The sequence below is a fragment of the Zingiber officinale genome, chromosome 1B, assembly GCF_018446385.1.
Source record: "Zingiber officinale cultivar Zhangliang chromosome 1B, Zo_v1.1, whole genome shotgun sequence".
NCBI lineage: Eukaryota > Viridiplantae > Streptophyta > Magnoliopsida > Zingiberales > Zingiberaceae > Zingiber > Zingiber officinale.
In genome coordinates, this window is record NC_055986.1 from 84,173,588 (window position 1) to 84,191,700 (window position 18,113).

Consider the following 18,113-nt stretch of genomic DNA (forward strand, 5'->3'; position numbering starts at 1 on the left):
TTGCAAGGAGTGCAACCTTTTGAGGATCAGAGTGGCGCAGCGGAACAAGGAGCAAGATGGATGTGACAACTAGACCCGGTGGCGGTGGCCAAAGATGGCAGCAGCTAGGGATGACGACACACGGAGGACAACAATAGATAAAAACCATAATAGTTGAAAATTAGTCTTTCTATTTATTGCTTTTGTATTGTGCTGTGTGTGAATGTTAGTGTACATGTTTAGTAGGCTAGCATCATCAAAATTCCTCACTTTAAATAACTAAGTGGGAGAGGAATTTATTTTAGTGAATTCCACGATCTCCATTACTGGTTTATAAGTGATGCAAACAAACTTGCGCGTTGGCTCTGAGTGTCTTCCTCCATATCGGATGAGTTTGTTTGCGGATCACTAGACCAAACTTCCATTTCGGATGACTATAGGAAATTAATTAAGAGCGTGCGATCTTCCCCATCGGAAGGGGCACAATCTTATTAATGGACTTAGTGTCAAGTAATGGTATACACTTAGGCACATCTAATAGTATCCTCCCCATCGGAGTCACTGCTATTATTTGTGTGACCGAAGGAAACCAACTATTAATTTTATTTGTCAAAAAGTTAGGTTGACAAGATAATAAAATTAATGGGATATACCCTCCTTTTACAAATGTTGAATTTGTATACGTCCACACTATCGTGGCATACAAAATTCACGGTGTTTTAAGGTATTGGTTAATTTAAAATAGTATTGTTTGAGGAATCAATATTATTCTAAATTTAGAGTTCTGACCAAAATTTATTTTGTGATTCTTAGGATGACTTTCAACCCACTAGCCAACCCACTAGCCATTATTCTAAAAGAAAACAGACTTACTGGTCCCAACTATATAGATTGGAAAAGAAACCTAGACATTGTTTTAACTGCTGAGGGCTATAAGTTTGTACTGTCAGAGGAATGCCCAGAAACACCTAGCAAAGATTCTACCCCAGAGGAGATTCAGTATCATAGTAAATAGGTAAAAGCTGATGAGATGGCGCGGTGTTACATCTTGGCTTCGATGTCAAATGTATTGCAACATCAGCATCAGGACTTACCAATAGCCTATGATATAATGAACAATCTCAAGGAACTCTTCGGACATCAGAATCGGGCTGCTAGGCAAGAGGCAATGAGAAAACTGATGACAGCCACCATGACTGAGGGGACTCCCGTGAGGGATCATATTCTCAAGATGATGGCTTACTTAAACGAAATACAAGTTCTTGGAGGGGAAATTGATGGGGAAACCCAGGTCGATATCATCCTCCAAACGTTGCCCAGAAGTTTTGAGCATTTTCGCCTGAACTATAATATGAATGAAAGGATGTATTCATTGGCGGAACTTCTGACAGAAATTCAAGCAGCCGAAGGGTTGTTTCGTCAACATTCTTAAATTCACTATGCTGAAAATGGTTCTACTTCTAAACCGAAAGACAAGAAGAAGAAGAAACAAAATGGCTCGGCAAAGAAGGTGAATAAACCTCAAGGTGCAAAACAAAAAGCTGGAATAAAGAAGCCGAAGGGCAAGTGCTTTATTTGCAAGCAGACTGGACATTGGAAGGCGGACTGTCCTCGTAGGAAATAGAACAATAAAGGTATATCTCATACTCTAGTAGTTGAAACATGTTTAGCGGTGTTATCTACCAGCACCTGGTGTGTAGATACGGGAGCCACTGATCATATCTGCAATTCTTTGCAGGGGTTCCAGGAAACCCGGCGACTATTTGATAGAGAGATAACTGTCTGCATGGGCAATGCTACTAAGGTGGAGGCTGTTGCAGTGGGAGACGTCTACTTATCATTTGATAGGAATAGGAAATTGGTTTTAAGGAATTGTCTTTATGTACCCAGTTTTAGAAAGAATTTAATTTCAGTTTCTAAACTGTATTTGGATGGATATTCAGTTTCCTTTAGTAACAATGTGGTTATAAAGAGAAATAAAGTGATTATCTGTTCTAGTGCATTGGTTGGCAATTTATATACTTTAAATCCAATTTCTCCCACAAAGCAAAATATGGAAATTAATAACACATCTTCTAACTCTAATAAGATAAAAGAACCTTCGGAAATGAACCAAACACATCTTTGGCATCTAAAGCTTGATCATATTAACTTAAATAGGATTCAAAGGCTTGTAGCTGATGGACTCTAGGGTCCATTAGAGTTGGAAAACTTTCCAACGTGTGAATCCTGCTTGGAAGGTAAGATGACCAAGAGACCTTTTAAGGCCAAGGGATATAGAACCAAAGAAGCGTTAGAATTGGTTCATTCTGATTTGTGTGGTCCTATGTCTATCCAGGCTAGAGGTGGCTTTGAATATATTATCTCTTTTATAGATGATTATTCAAGATATGGATACATTTACCAAATGCACCGCAAGTCTGAGTGCTTTGATAAGTTCAAAGAGTACAAGGCTGATGTGGAGAAACGTCTAGGTAAAAGTATCAAGACACTACGGTCTGATCGTGGTGGCGAATACCTCTTAGGAGAGTTTAGGAATTACTTATCAGAGGTCGGGATTCAATCCCAATTATCCGCACCTGGTAGACCCCAACAGAATGGTGTGGCAGAACGAAGGAATAGGACTCTTATGGAGATGATAAGATCGATGATGAGTTATTCAGAATTACCAAATTAGTTTTAGGGATACACTCTGGAAACAACAACGCACATTCTGAACTTAGTACCTTCTAAATCAGTATCTTCTACTCCCAAAGAATTATGGAATGGGCGGAAGCCCAGTCTAAGACATATTCAGATTTGGGGTAGTCCAGCACATGTGCTGAAATAAGATGCTGATAAGTTAGAATCTCGTACAGAAGTTCGTATGTTTGTGGGGTATCCCAGAGGAACGAAAGGCGGTTTATTTTATAGTCCTAAAGACCAGAAGGTCATTGTTAGCACCAATGCCCAGTTTTTAGAAGAAGACTATATAATGGATCACAAGCCCAGTAGTAAAATTATTCTAGAAGAACTTGGAGAGGACACATCTACTTCAGTACCAATAGTACAAGATGAAGTACCACAAGAGACTGCAACACGTGTCACACATGATACACAACCACAGACGGTGCCTCGTCGTAGTGGGAGGGTTGTAAGGCAGCCTGAGAGATTCATGTTTTTGGGTGAGTCTTCGGACTTGATCCCAGGCAAACATGAACCAGATCCTCGGACATATGATGAAGCACTCCAAGATATAGATGCAGTATCTTGGCAAAAGGAAATGAATTCTGAAATAGAATCTATGTATTCTAATAAGGTCTGGGAGCTTATAGAACCACCTGATGGTGTAAAAGCCATTGGATGCAAGTGGATCTATAAAAGGAAAAGAAGGGCAGATGGGAAGGTAGAAACCTTCAAAGCAAGGCTTGTTGCGAAGGGGTACACTCAGAAAGAGGGAATCGATTATGAGGAGACATTTTCGCCGGTAGCTATGCTTAAGTCTATCCGGATACTCTTATCTATTGTCGCTCATATGGATTATGAAATTTGGCAAATGGATGTCAAGACAGCTTTCCTTAATGGAAGTCTTGAAGAAAACATCCATATGAAGCAACTAGAAGGGTTCATTGAAAAGGGCAAAGAGCATCTAGTGTGCAAGCTTAATCGGTCCATTTATGGACTGAAGCTAGCTTCAAGATCTTGGAACAACCGGTTTAATGAAGTAATCTAGTCATATGGATTTATTCAGTGTCTGAATGAGTCTTGTGTATACAAGAAGTGTAACGGAAATATGGTGGTATTTCTTGTACTATACGTAGATGATATTTTGTTAATTGGCAACAATGTCAAGGTATTATCAAACGTAAGGGTATGGTTGTCCAAACAATTTGATATGAAGGACTTAGGAGAATGTGCACACATCCTTGGGATTAAAGTTATAAGGGATCGCAAGAAAAGAATGTTGTGCCTATCCCAAGCTTTATATATAGATACAATCCTTGCTCGTTTTAGCATGCAAAACTCCAAGAAAGGTTTCTTACCTTTTAGGCATGGAGTAGCCTTATCTAAAGAGATGTCTCCAAAAACATCAAAGGAGATTGAGGACTTGAAGGCAGTTCCTTATGCTTCGGCTATAGGAAGCCTCATTTATGCAATGTTGTGTACAAGACCTGATATCTGTTTTGCCGTGGGCATGGTTAGCAGATATCAAAGTAACCCTGGACAAGGACATTGGACTGCAGTAAAGCATATATTAATGTACCTGAGAAGGACTAGAGATTATATGCTAGTTTACCAAGTAGACGATTTACTCCCTGTGGGTTACACGGATTCGAACTTCCAATCAGATAGGGACAACAGTAAGTCTACATCAGGCTATGTGTTTACTTTAGGATGTGGAGCCATTGCATGGAGGAGTGTTAAGTAGAAATGCGTCTCAGACTCAACCATGGAAGCTGAGTATGTGGCAGCCTCTGAGGCAGCCAAAGAAGCTGTATGGCTCAAGAACTTTCTAATGGACTTAGATGTGATTCCTGGTTTGCCCAAGATCGTCACAATTTATTGTGATAATAGTGGAGCAGTTGCAAACTCGAAGGAACCACGAGCCCATAAGGCAAGTAAATATATAGAGCGCAAGTACCACCTGATACGAGACATCGTCAAGCGAGGAGAAGTTGTCGTCGCCAAGATAGCATCAGCAGATAACCTGGCAGATCCTTTCACTAAGGCCCTTCCAGCGAAAGCTTTTGATCGGCATGTGGAGGGGATGGGAATCAGATGTATGACAACAGATATGGCAGCTTAGACTTTTAGTATAAGTGGGAGATTGTTGGAGTGTATACTTAAAAGTTTATCTTTTGTACACATTTATTTTGAAATAAAGAATCACATTGGTCAAATGTTTACATTTATTTGTTAAATATAATTGTTCAATTAATTTATATAGTAGATAACATGAAGTGTGGAGTCACACTTAGAAGATCATGTTGTCGGTTCTCTATAAATTATAAACAGTTGCTCACGACTAAGATGGAGAGGAACAAACCATCAGAATAGACGTAGTGTAATTAAATATTAATTTATCTTGACTGATAAATTACACTGATACACTTTAAGTGTATTGAGTAGAATCATTTAGGTAAGTTCTTTTTATACTGACTTAGTAAAAGAACTAGACCTTAGTTATTATGGAAGTGTGTGCTCTTAATCCTAATATAATAACAAGTATGTATATTTAATATTTATTTCTTTGACTTATCAAAGGGTAAAGTTTAGCTCGATAAATCAATATGCCCGATAAGTTGGGAAATGATATTACTTATAGTATGTGATGTTGATTATAGAAGAAATCTGTGTCCTAGTTATCTAGGTTGAGAATGTCCCCAAGAGGAGCTCATAAGGATTGCCATGTTAAACCCTACAGGTGAACCTAGTCCAACATGACAATAAAGTTGAGTGGTACTACTCTTGGAGCTAGATATTAATTAAATGAGTTGTCAGTAACTCACTTAATTAGTGGACATTCGTAATCTTAAACACAGGGAGACTAACACGCTTATGATAAGAAGGAGCCCATAATGTAATTTGGGATTGGTGCGGTAGTACGGTAATAACTCTCTAGTGGAATGAGTTATTATCGATGAACTTGAGTTGTGTGTTCGGGGCGAGCACGAGATACTCAAGCTCATCGGAAGGCCAAAACCAATTTCTCCTCTAGGTCCCTGTTGTAGCCTCAATAAAGCCTCAAGTCCAACCAAAGAAAAGTCTATCTTGGTGTCCAAGAAGGGGCCGGTTCATTGCTTGGTGACCAAGCAATGGTCGGCCACATATTCTCTAGAAGTGGTCGGCCCTTGCCTTGGGCAAGGGGGTCGGCCGCACTATTTAAATTAGGAAGGTTGTTTTTGAATTTTTAAATTTCCTCAGATATTTACAATTTGTAAAAAGAGAGATTTTAAAATTTTTTAAAATTTTCCTAATTTAAATTAGGCCATAAGGTTTTAAAAGAGAGTTGTAAAATTTATAAAACTTTCTTTTAAAAAGAAATATTATTAGAGATGTTTTAAATTTTAAAACTTGGTTTTAAATTTTAAAGCTTTCCTTTTAATATCCACATTAGAAAAAAAAAGAGTTTGTAAAATTTTATTAGAAGTTTTCTTCTTTTAAAATTTTATAAAAAAATTTTCTTTCTTTCCCTTTTAATAAGTGGCCGGCCACCTTACTTGGTACCCAAGCAAGGGGCCGGTCAAATAATTAAACATCAACAAATAGTTGTTTAATTAATAAATCAATCTAGGATTGATTAATTAAAAGGAAGGAAAAAAAAATTAAAAGGAAATAGGAATGAGTCTAATTTTTTATAAAACTCTTTCCATAATTTTTCATTGGGAAACTAATATAAAAAGGGGGGAGGGAAGGCCATAAAAACATAACAATTGATATTGTGTTGTTGGAGATCATCAAGTGGCCAGCCCCTCTCCCTCTTTTCCCTTTGCTCTCTTTTGCTCCTTTGTGGTGGTGGTGGCCGAATTCTAGAGAAGGAGGAGAAGCTTTCCGGGTGGTGTTCGTCTTGGAGGATCGTCACCCACACGACGTCTAAGAGGAGGCGATGGATACAGCAGAAGATCTCAAGGTTTTTAGCTTACAAGGAAGTGGTATAACTAGTATTTAATTTCTGCATCATACTAGTTAATTTTTCTTTGTATAAATACCAAATACAAGTGGCATTCGATTCTTGTTTTTCGAATTTAATTTCGATGTTGTGTTCTTTTTCTTTTTTCCTTGTGATTTGATTGTTCCTTTTGGTTAACCTAGAGTTATATAAGGAAATTAAATATTAACTTTCCTTAAAAAGCTTTGTCTAGTCGGTGGTGGTTGCTCCCATATCCAAGAAGGCCAAGTGCCTCGCCATGCAGCACTGGAAGCCAATTTTGGAAACTAATATTTAATTGAATTTATAACCTAGGTGATTTGGATCAAACGTGTTAAGTTTCGCAGGAGATCCAAATCTAAACCTAAAAGAACATATAAGTTAAACTTGGAATCAAACGTGTTAAGTTCCGCAGGAGATACAAGTTTAACTTAAATGAACACATGGTTGCTAGGAAAGGTTAACATCACGTACAAAATTTTTGTACAGTGGAGCCATTGGGTTTTCCGAGTAGCAACCAACAGGATTATCCCTAGATCATACACCCGAGGGGCCTTAATGACACGGGTAAACCATTCACGGACATCTAGGATACTTCCTTGAAAGCAGAGGCAAATTCTCCTCAAGATTTGCCGAGGTGCCCTAGTGACAGGGGTAAACCGTAACATGACTTCTTAGGGTCCTTATTTATTCTTGTACTTAAGAATAGCCGCTTTAGCTTCCGGTAATTGCATGTTAAAGGACAGCGAGTGTAGGATAAAATGTGACTCATCAACACAACCACAACGAAATCGACCTCCTAGAATCCCTCATAGCCAAGTGAACACTTCGACTCACCAGCTCTCGATTCTTCTTCCCGACCTTTCTTCCTTAGATTATTCACAACCATTGGTAGTCTAGCTAACCCTTAGTGAACAATTGCTAGTGCTTATAACCAGTCCCTGTGGGATCGATATTTTTATTACAGACGACGAATCCATGCACTTGCGGTTCGTAACAACGAGTTATAAGTGAGTCTGCTCTCATGCCCAATGACCTCTCGGTCATGTCCCAAACTCTCGCCCCCGGGCGAGTTATAAGTGAGCATGCTCTCACGCCTCCAGACTCACGCCCCAGTGCGAGTTATAAGTGAGTATGCTCTCACGCCCAATGACCACTCGGCCAGGTCCCAGACTCTCGCCCCCGGGTGAGTTATAAGTGAGCATGCTCTCACACCTCCAGACTCACACCCCAATGCGAGTTATAAGTGAGCCTGCTCTCACACCCAACGACCTCTTAGTCGAGTCCCAGACTCTCATCCCTGGGAGAGTTATAAGTGAGCATGTTCTCATGCTTCCAGACCCTCGCCCCAGTGCGAGTTATAAGTGAGTCTGCTCTCACGCCCAACGATCTCTCGGTCGGGTCCCAGACTCTCGCCCCCGAGCAAGTTATAAGTGAGCATTCTCTCACACCTCCAGACTCTCACCCTAGTGCGAGTTATAAATGAGCCTGCTCTCACGCCCAATGACCTCTCGGTCGAGTCCCAGACTCTCGCCCCTGGATGAGTTATAAGTGAGCATGCTCTCACGCCTCCAGACTCTCGCCCTAGTGCGAGTTATAAGTGAGCCTGCTCTCACGCCCAACGACCACTCGATCGGGTCTCAGACTCTCGCCCCCGGGCGAGTTATAATTGAGCATGCTCTCACGCCACCAGACTCTCGCCCTAGTGCGAGTTATAAGTGAGTCTACTCTCACGCCCAACGACCTCTCGGTCGAGTACTAGACTCTCGCCCCCGGGCGAGTTATAAGTGAGTATGCTCTCACGGCTCCAGACAATTGCCCAGTCTGAGTTATAATTGAGCCACCTCTCACGCCCAACGACCTCTCGGTCAGGTACCAAACTTTCGCCCCCCGGACGACTTATAAGTGAGCATACTCTCATGCCTCCAGACTCTTGCCCTAGTGTGAGTTATAAGTGGGTCTGCTTTCACGCCCAACGACCTCTCGGTCGGGTCCCAGACTCTCTCCCCCGGGTGATTTATAAGTGAGCATGCTTTCACACATCCAAACTCTCTCTCCAGTTTGAGTCATAAGTGAGCCTGCTCTCACGCCCAACGACCTCTCTGTCGGGTCCAAGACTCTCGTCCCTGTACGAGTTATAAGTGAGCATGCTCTCACACCTCTAGACTCTCACCCCAGTGCGAGTTGTAAGTGTGCCTGCACTCACGCCCAACGACCTCTCGGTCGGGTCCCAGACTCTCTCCCCCGGGCAAGTTATAAGTGAGCATGCTCTCACACCTCCTGACTCTTGCAAAGTGCGAGTTATATGTGAGCCTGCTCTCACAAGTTATATTTGAGCTTGCTCTCACGCCCAACGCCCTCTCGGTTCCCGGGCGAGTTATAAGTGAGAATGCTCTCACGCCTCCAAACTCTTGCCACAGTGCGAGTTATTAGTGAGTCTACTCTAACACCCAACGACCTCTCGGTAGGGTCCCAGACTCTCGCCCCTGGATGAGATATAAGTGAGCATGCTCTCACGCCTCTAGACGCTCCCCCCAGTGTGAGTTATAAGTGAGCCTGCTCTCACACCCAACGACCTCTCGGTTGGGTCCCAGACTCTCGCCCCCGGGCGAGTTATACGTGAGTATGCTCTCACGCCTCCAGAATCTCGCCCCAATGCGAGTTATAAGTGAGCTTGCTCTCATGCCCAATGACCTCTCGGTAGGGTCCCAGACTCTCGCCCCCCGGTGAGTTATAAGTGAGCATGCTATTACGCCTCCAGACCCTCGCCCCAATGCGAGTTATAAGTGAGTCTGCTCTCACGCTCAACGACCTCTCAGTCGGGTCCCAGATATTGGGGCAATCCCAATAGTCCGTGCGACCATGTGTTTTGGTGCTTGGACAAAGGGTTTAAGTTAGGTTCACCCTTGTTATTTGATATGTGTACTTGAGTTGTGCAGGACTGCAGGATACACATGTGACAAAGGTTGATGGCTTCGGGTTCAGTGAAGAATGGAGCATCCGAGAGACCGTGGACAAGGCAGCGAGGACAAGGGCCGAGGGAAGCGATTTCGAGGCATACGCGAAGGATGACATTGGGATGAGCCGCGGGCTTTAATGCATCCGAGGGACGAGAGCCAAAGGAAGTAGGCTTGAAGGCAAGAGGTTAAGGCTGCAAAGAAGCGTCAAGTGAGTCATAAGGGTGAGGGTACGAGTGCACGAGAGATTATACTTGGAGCAAAATCCTAGTTTTAGGGTTTTACTATAGCGTTACTATAGCAGTACTGTAGCGCTACTGTAGCAATCGACTGCATGTTTTAGCAGTCGACTAGTGCAGTCGACCGCACAGTCGATTGGGTGTGAACAGAATGGTTCTGTTTGTTTGGTCAGTGTAGATCAGTCGACTGCATGTTTTAGCAGTCGACTGCACCAGTCAATTGCAAGTTTTAGCAGTCGATTGGTATCGAGCCGTTGGGATGTAACGGTCGAATTTCCATAGAGGGCAGTCGACTGTATGTTTTGGCAGTCGACTAGTAGGTGAGGTTTTCAACCCACGGCCTATATAACCAAAGCTTGGGAGCTTGGTTATAGTTGACGAAATAGAGGTGGTTAATCTCTATTAGTAGTCTACCTGTGCCTTAGCTTGTAAAGAGTCCTTAGTGAGAGTTGTAGTGAGGTTTCTCTACCCACAAGGAGCTACGTGAGCTAGCCGGAGGTCTTCCGGGGAGTAATCCACCGACGGATAGGGATCGTCCACCTCAAGGACACGCCGTGGAGTAGGAGCTTTATCTCCGAACCACGTAAATGATCGTGTAGCTTGGTTTGCATTCTTTCTTGTCTTTAGTTTAATTTCCTTTAGCTTGTTTATTTTGTATATTCTGCTGCGTATACTAACAAGTGTAGGAAGATCAATCGATTTGGAGGCGTCGTCTATCCAACCCTCCTTCAAGCCGACCGACCGATCCCTTACACCAGACTCTCGCCCCCGTGCCTGTTATAAGTGAGCATGCTCTTACGCCTCCAAACTCTCGCTCCAGTGTGAGCTATAAGGTAACTTTCTCTCACTCCCAATGACCTCTCGGTCTGGTCCCAGACTCTCTCCCCCGGCGAGTTAAAATTGAGCATGTTCTCACGCCTCCAGACTCTCGCCCAGTGCGAGTTATAAATGAGTCTACTTTCATGCCCAATGACCTCTCGGTCTGGTCCCAGACTCTCGCCCCTGGATGAGTTATAAGTGACAATGCTCTCACGCCTCTAGACGCTCGCCCCAATATGAGTTATAAGTGAGTCTACTCTCATGCCCAACGACCTCTCGGTTAGGTCCCAGACTCTCTCCCCCGGGTGAGTTATAAGTGAGCATGCTCTCACGCCTCTAGACTCTTGCCCCAGTGCAAATTATAAGTGAGTCTGCTCTCACGCCCAACGACCTCTCGGTCGGGTCCCAGACACTTGCCCCTGTGCTATTTATAAGTGAGCATGCTCTCATGCCTCTAGGCGCTCGCCCCTGTGCGAGTTATAAGAGAGTCTGCTCTCATGCCCAATGACCTATCGGTCAGGTCCCAGACTCTTGCCCCCAGGCGAGTTATAAGTGAGCATGCTCTCATGCCTCCAAACCCTCGCCCTAGTGTGAGTTATAAGTGAGCCTGCTCTCACGCCCAATGACCTCTCGATTGGGTCCCAGACTCTCTCTCTCGGGAGAGATATAAGTAAGTATGCTCTCACGCCTCCAGAATCTCACCCCAGTGTGTGTTATAAGTGAACCTGCTCTCACGCCTAACGACCTCTCGGTAGGGTCCAAGAATCTCGCCCCCGTGCGAGTTATAAGTGAGGATTCTCTCACACCTCTAGACCCTCACCCCAGTGTGAATTATAAGTGAGCTTGCTTTCGGTCGGGTCTCAGACTCTCGCCCATGGACGAGTTATAAGTGAGCATTCTCTCATGCCTCCAGAACCTCACCCCAGTGCGAGTTATAAGTGAGCATGCTCTCATGCCCAATGACATCTCGGTCGGGTCCCACACTCTCGTCCCCGGGCGAGTTATAAGTGAGCTTGCTCTCACACCTCCAGACCCTCGCCCCAGTGCGAGTTATAAGTGAGCCTGCTCTCATGTCCAACGATCTCTCGGTCGGATCTCAGACACTCGCCCAGGGTGAGTTATTAGTGAGCATGCTCTCCCACCTCCAGACTCTCGCCCCAGTGCAAGTTATAAGTGAGCCTGCTCTCACGACCAACGACCTCTCGGTGGGGTCCTAGACTCTCGCCCCCGGGAAAGTTATAAGTGAGCATGCTCTCACGCCTCCAGACTCACGCCCCAGTGCGAGTTATAAGTGAGCCTCCTCTCACGCCCAATGACTTCTCGGTCGGGTCCCAGACTCTTACCCCCGGGCGAGTTATAAGTGAGCATTCTCTCACGCCTCCTGACCCTCGCCCTAGTGAGAGTTATAAGTGAGCCTGCTCCCACGCCCAACAACCTCTCGGTCGGGTCCCAGACTCTCTCCCCCGGGCGAGTTATAAGTGAGCATGCTCTCATGCCTCCAGACCCTCGCCCCAGTGCGAGTTATAAGTGAGTCTTCTCTCACGTCCAACTATCTCTCGGTCGGATCCCAGACTCTCGCCCCCGGACGAGTTATAAGTGAGCATGCTTTCTCGCCTCCAGACTCTAGCCCCAGTGTGAGTTATAAGTGAGCCTGCTCTCATGCCCAACGACCTCTCGGTCAGGTCCCAGACTCTTGCCCCTGGGAGAGTTTTAAGTGAGCATGCCCTCAGGCCTCCTCACTCTCTCCCTAGTGCGAGTTATAAGTGAGCATGCTCTCACGCCCTACGACCTCTCGGTCGGGTCCCAAACTCTCACCTCCGGGCGAGTTATAAGTGAGCATGCTCTCACGCCTCCAGACCCTCGCCCTAGTGCGAGTTATAAGTGAGCTTGCTCTCACTCCCAATGACCTCTTTGGCGGCTCCCAGACTCTCACCCCAGGCGAGTTATAAGTGAGAATGCACTCATGCCTCCGTACTCTTGCCCAGTGCGAGTTATAAGTGAGCCTGCTCTCACGCCAACGACCTCTCGGTCGGGTCCCAGACTCTCGCCCCCAGGTGGATTATAAGTGAGCATGCTCTCATGCCTCCAGACCCTCACCCCAGTGTGAGTTATAAGTGAGCCTGCTCTCGCACCCAATGACCTCTCGGTCGGGTCCCATACTCTCGCCCCTGGATGAGTTATAAGTGAGGATGCTCTCACACCTCCAGACTCTCGCCCAAGTGCGAGTTATAAGTGAGTCTGCTCTCATGCCTGATGACCTTTCGGTCGGGTCCCAGATTCTCACCCTAGGGCGAGTTATAAGTGAGCATGCTCTCACGCCCACTAACTCTCGCCCCAGTGTGAGTTATAAGTGAGCCTGCTCTCACGCCCAACGACCTCTCGGTCAGGTCCCAGACTCTCACTCCAGTGCGAGTTATAAGTGAGTCTGCTCTCACGCCCAACGTTCTCTCGGTCTTATCACAGACTCCTGCCCCAGGGCAAGTTGTAAGTAAGTTCTCACAGTCCTCGATGTTCGGCCTGGATACCCGACCCTCACCACAGTGCAAATTTCAATGATCGAAAAGGATTACACCAAAAACAAAATACTACGAAAAGAAGGAAAACACAAACGGTAAAGCAAGAGCAAAGGCTCACAACATAGTCTGATTAGCATTCATTTGATAAAGTTCCTAGGACATTCTTTGAAATACATACTATTATATTAAGGATGCTAGTTATACTCAACTCTCTTTCAGAGGGCAGGATCAGGGGGGATCTGATGGCTGGAGTTATGTGCCTAGCCTGTTTGCTCTAGTTGAGATCGTACCTGAATCAGTTCCGTCTTGATATGATGAAGGGAGCGGCGTTCTTGGGCGATGGTTTCCTCTTTTATCTAATTTTCTTCTTGAAGAAGGGACAAAGAAGCCTCATTTTTTACCTTCATATATGTGATAAAGTGGGTCTGGCTCTCCAAATCTGCATAAGCCTTATGCTTTAAAGCCGATTCAGCCCGGGTATGGGACTTAGCAGCCAACCAGAGTTCTTCCATTTCTCAGAGAAGGGAAGACTGAAGGTCTCTACTCTGAGTCATCTCCAATAAAGGCTCATCTTTTTGGGCAAGTAACTGAGTCAGATGGGTAATTTGGTGACATAAGGATGATGTTTCGTTAGACCCCATCGAAGGTTCCATGGCGTGTAATAGCGACAGGAAAGTATAAGTGTAGCGAGGTGATTGGCTCTTCTTAAAGAGACGAACATAAAGCATTTTCCTTGGGGCATGCGAATGCCTTCAGGTAATGATGGTGCATTTAAGGAAACGTTACACATTCCCGGATCTGATAATGAGAGTTATAGTCCAAACATCTGGGAAGTTGCACAATACTTGATCACGTGATAAAATTCCCAAGGACCATGGGAAAAGGAGAAGTAGTTAGTATCTTGGTAAAAGGGTCAGGTGAAGTTGGATTCTGGTCTAGTCAGTCGGACCTGAGCCTCCTTCGACTAGACTTGACGGGGAGGCTTATGATTCAGTGCATAAAGATAGGGCTTGGTCAAGGGGACATGGCAGTCAGAAGTCAAGGGGGCGTGGTAGTCAGAAGTCAAGGGGACGTGGCAATCTGAAGTCAAGGGGGCGTGGCAGTCAGGAGTCCCAGGCTAGGAATTAAGACGGGATACTCGGGCAAAAGGCCTATATCAGGAGTTTAGGGTTAATGCTCGGTCAGGATGTCTAGGTCAAGAACTCAGACAGGTTACTCGAGTAAGAGGTCCAGGTCGGGAATGTAACAAGTGAACTGGTCAAGATGCTCGGGTCAAGAAGTCAAAATAATAACATCAAGAATAAGGAAGAAGGGGAAGGAACCATCTATACCGAGCAAGTTTTCGCATAGCAGACGTATACATATGAGAACTTGATAAGCCAGGTCAGGATTTACAGGACAGGGCTTACCAGTCAGGCTATGCAGGTCAAGAGTTATAGGGCAGGATTTACCGGTCACGCTATGCAGGTCAGGATTTACAGACCAAGACTTACAGGTCAAGATATGCTAGTCTGGATAGACCGGTAGGGACTTCCTGGATGAATCTCCTCGCAGGGTACACAGTTATACCCAAGCTAAGTCCTCAGACAGCTAGTCAGCAAGAGCTTCTCCCTTCAGGTGGTAGGTCATTACACGATAATTAAGCCAGAGAATCGTAACCGTCTGTCAGAGAATAATCACTGTGTGTCAGGGTATATTCCAATGGTCCATGACTCATTTCTAGAGGAACCTTCCTGTAACCTATGATAGGATGCCATGCGTCACCTATCCCCAGACAAGGTCTGACACCGACATTCCTTGACATTTGCCAGAAACCAGAAGTACACATTGTCATATAAAAAGGGGTGTCCTCTTCCTTACGTAGGTACGCTCACTCATCTTTTCGCATCTGTCTTCTACTTTCTGTAATTTTTACTATTCTTCTGGAGAAAAAGTACATGACTTAAGCGTCAGAGGGCCTACTCCGGGGACTTTTTCCCTAGTTCTTGGTCCCTAACGTGGAGGGTGCTCATCTGAGTGTGCGCAGGGAACTCCCGCTTCATTATCCTAGTCACCGCCTCTCATTAGCGGCCCGTGGAACCCACTCGTGAAGTACTATACTCGTAGGAAGTCTCCGTCACCTTTCGTCAACACCAGCGATAGCATAGCCGACCTTCATCTGACTCAGATTTCGGACGGGATCAACATGAAACCCTATATTTGATTCTTCTTCTTGTGTGGAACGCCTCTTAACCTTAGAAGTGCAACAATACTTTGCTCCAAGAAGCTTCAAGAACTGGCATGAACCTGTGAGAAATAACTGTAAGAAGTGGAGAGCAAGAAGTTGGAGTCATTGCGAGGAAGATGGCTTTAAACTCAACGCTTCCTTCACAACGATCACATCCTAATCGATTGACCAATCGATTGGGGAGACTTGAATCGATCAATCCATTGATTCAGAGCACCTCTATGCTCTACTGGAGAAGGTCTGAATCAATTGCCCAATCGATTTAGCTTTCATCGCGTTGTGCATGATTTCTAGCTGTAAATCGATCGGGCGATCGATTGGTGGTGCCCAATCGATCAGCTGATCGATTGGGAAGGCTTCTGTGTGCGCGATATAAGCTCCTAATCGATCGGCCGATCGATTGGGCTGCTATTTATCGTAGCACTCTCCCAATCGATCAGTTGATCGATTGGGCTTCGGTTCAATCGATCGGCTAATTAATTGACCACCCTTGACTTGCTTAACTCAAGCTCAAGAGCCCTCAATTCCAATATCTGGTCAATCGTGATCTGTTGGAACTCCTCATGCCCAGTATCCGGTCAACCTTGACCTGCCAGAGCTTCTTAACCAAGTGTCTGGTCAACCCTTTGACCCACTTGGACTTATCTCCCCGTGCTAAGTGTTCGATCATCCTTGGCCCACTTGGACTTACTGTCTCGTGCCAAGTGTTCGGTCCTCCATGACCTACTTGGACTTCCTTCCACCAGATGTCCGGTCACCCTTGACCCATCTGAATTTCCTTGTGCCAAGTATCTAGTCACTCTTTTGACCTACTTGGACTTCCCAACACCAGGTGTCCGGTCAACCTTGACCCACCTGGATTTCCACATGCCTAGCTTCACTCACCAGCTCTTTCCATATGTTTAGTTTCACTTACCAGGACATTTCTACTACCTGGCTTTACTCACCAGATCTTTCACCTAGCTTCACTCGCTAGGATTTTTCAACTGCCTGGCTTCACTCACTAGGACTTCCCCTTACCTAACTTCCAGTTAGGACTTTCCCAGTCAAATATCTGGTCAACCCTTTGACCTACTTGACTCTTCATCACATCAGACTAGTCAAACCTTGACCAGAGGAGAATTACTCCAATAATCTCTCTAATCGGATGATTGCTCCTGTAATCTCCATATATTGTCAAATATCAAAACTCAAACTATTAGTTAGAGCCCTAGAGCTAATCATTTGATAATTGTATTATGGACTTGTTGTATCATATTCTTATATAAATAAAGGTATTTGTTTTTTTTTTTTGTTATTATACTTATTTGTATTGGTGTCAAAATAAACTAAGTATAATAGCGTCCTTGAGTAGAAGGTTCTTACCTATATCAATCGGTTAGTTGAACCGATAGTGAGATGATATAGGGAACACTACTCTTAATCATTCCTAGTCGAGTATTAACATTCAGGGATAATGTTAATGCAATAAGACTAGCATGTAGGTCAACTCGATGACTTGATCTCACAAGTCATGGATATAGAGATATCAAGTTGACACATGGGTATGCATTGGAGAATGTATACTGAATGACCCGCCATGAGAAAGTATCATGGATCGTTATATGAGTGTCATATACTTTCTCATGTGGCTATTAGTATGACTACTAGTCCTTGGACCTGAAGTCACCATGGATCCCTACATAAGGAGTTATGTACTTTGGTTTCGTCAAACATCACCCGTAACTGGGTGGACTATAAAGGCGATTACTGTGTATGTAACGAATTATGCAGAGGGATGTAAGTGATGTAGATGAGATCTATCCCTCCTATATGACAGGAGAGACATCGATATTCTTGATAGAGTGAGACCACAAAGTGCATGGCCATGCCCAAATGAGTCAATATGAGATATTGAGCTCATTTGATTTAGTGAGTCTACTTGGAGTTCAAGATTTAGATTGGTCAGATGATGACACGGTTTATGTCTCACATTAATCAATCTAGATGTCTAGGATAGAAGAACACTTGTCATATATTGTGAGGAGCCACAATTAGTAGTCACAAGGTGATGTTGGATCTCAACATTCTTGTAACTTGGGTAGTAATGATGTGTTGCTAGATACCGCTCATTACTTATGCTCCTAAATGAGTTTAGGGGTATTGCCAACGTTACAAGAACCTATAGGGTCACACACTAAGGACAATTAGATGGAGATTAGGTTCATATGATAAACCAAGAGGATTAGATTCATGTGATGAATCAAATTGGATTAAGAGTAATCCTAATTGGGCTAATTGAGTTGGACTCAAGTTGATTCATGTGTTCAATGAGTCTAATTTAGATTATGACTCATTGAATCAATTTAATTAAATGAATTAGATTCATTATATTAAATTGGCTTGAATTAAATGGTTGGATTAGATCAATCATGAGAGAGATTAAGTCAAGTGACTTGATTTGAGAGGAAGATGAAGAGTCAAGTTTGACTTGACTTTATGCCACCTCATTGGTGAGTTGGCATTGAGTGGGCCAATGATGATGCTCCACATCATCATGGTTGCTTAAGTGGGATACCACCTCATGGGAGTTACCAAGAGTTGTGACTCTTTGCATTCCATGGAGGTTACAACTCCTCTTAATGTGGCCGGCCACATCAATTGCATGGTAAGTTTTTTATTTGTGAAGTAACTCTCATCTTCTTCCTCCTAGAGCTCTCTCTTCTTGCTCTCCCTCTCCTCATCTTGCCGAGACCTTCTTGGAGTGCT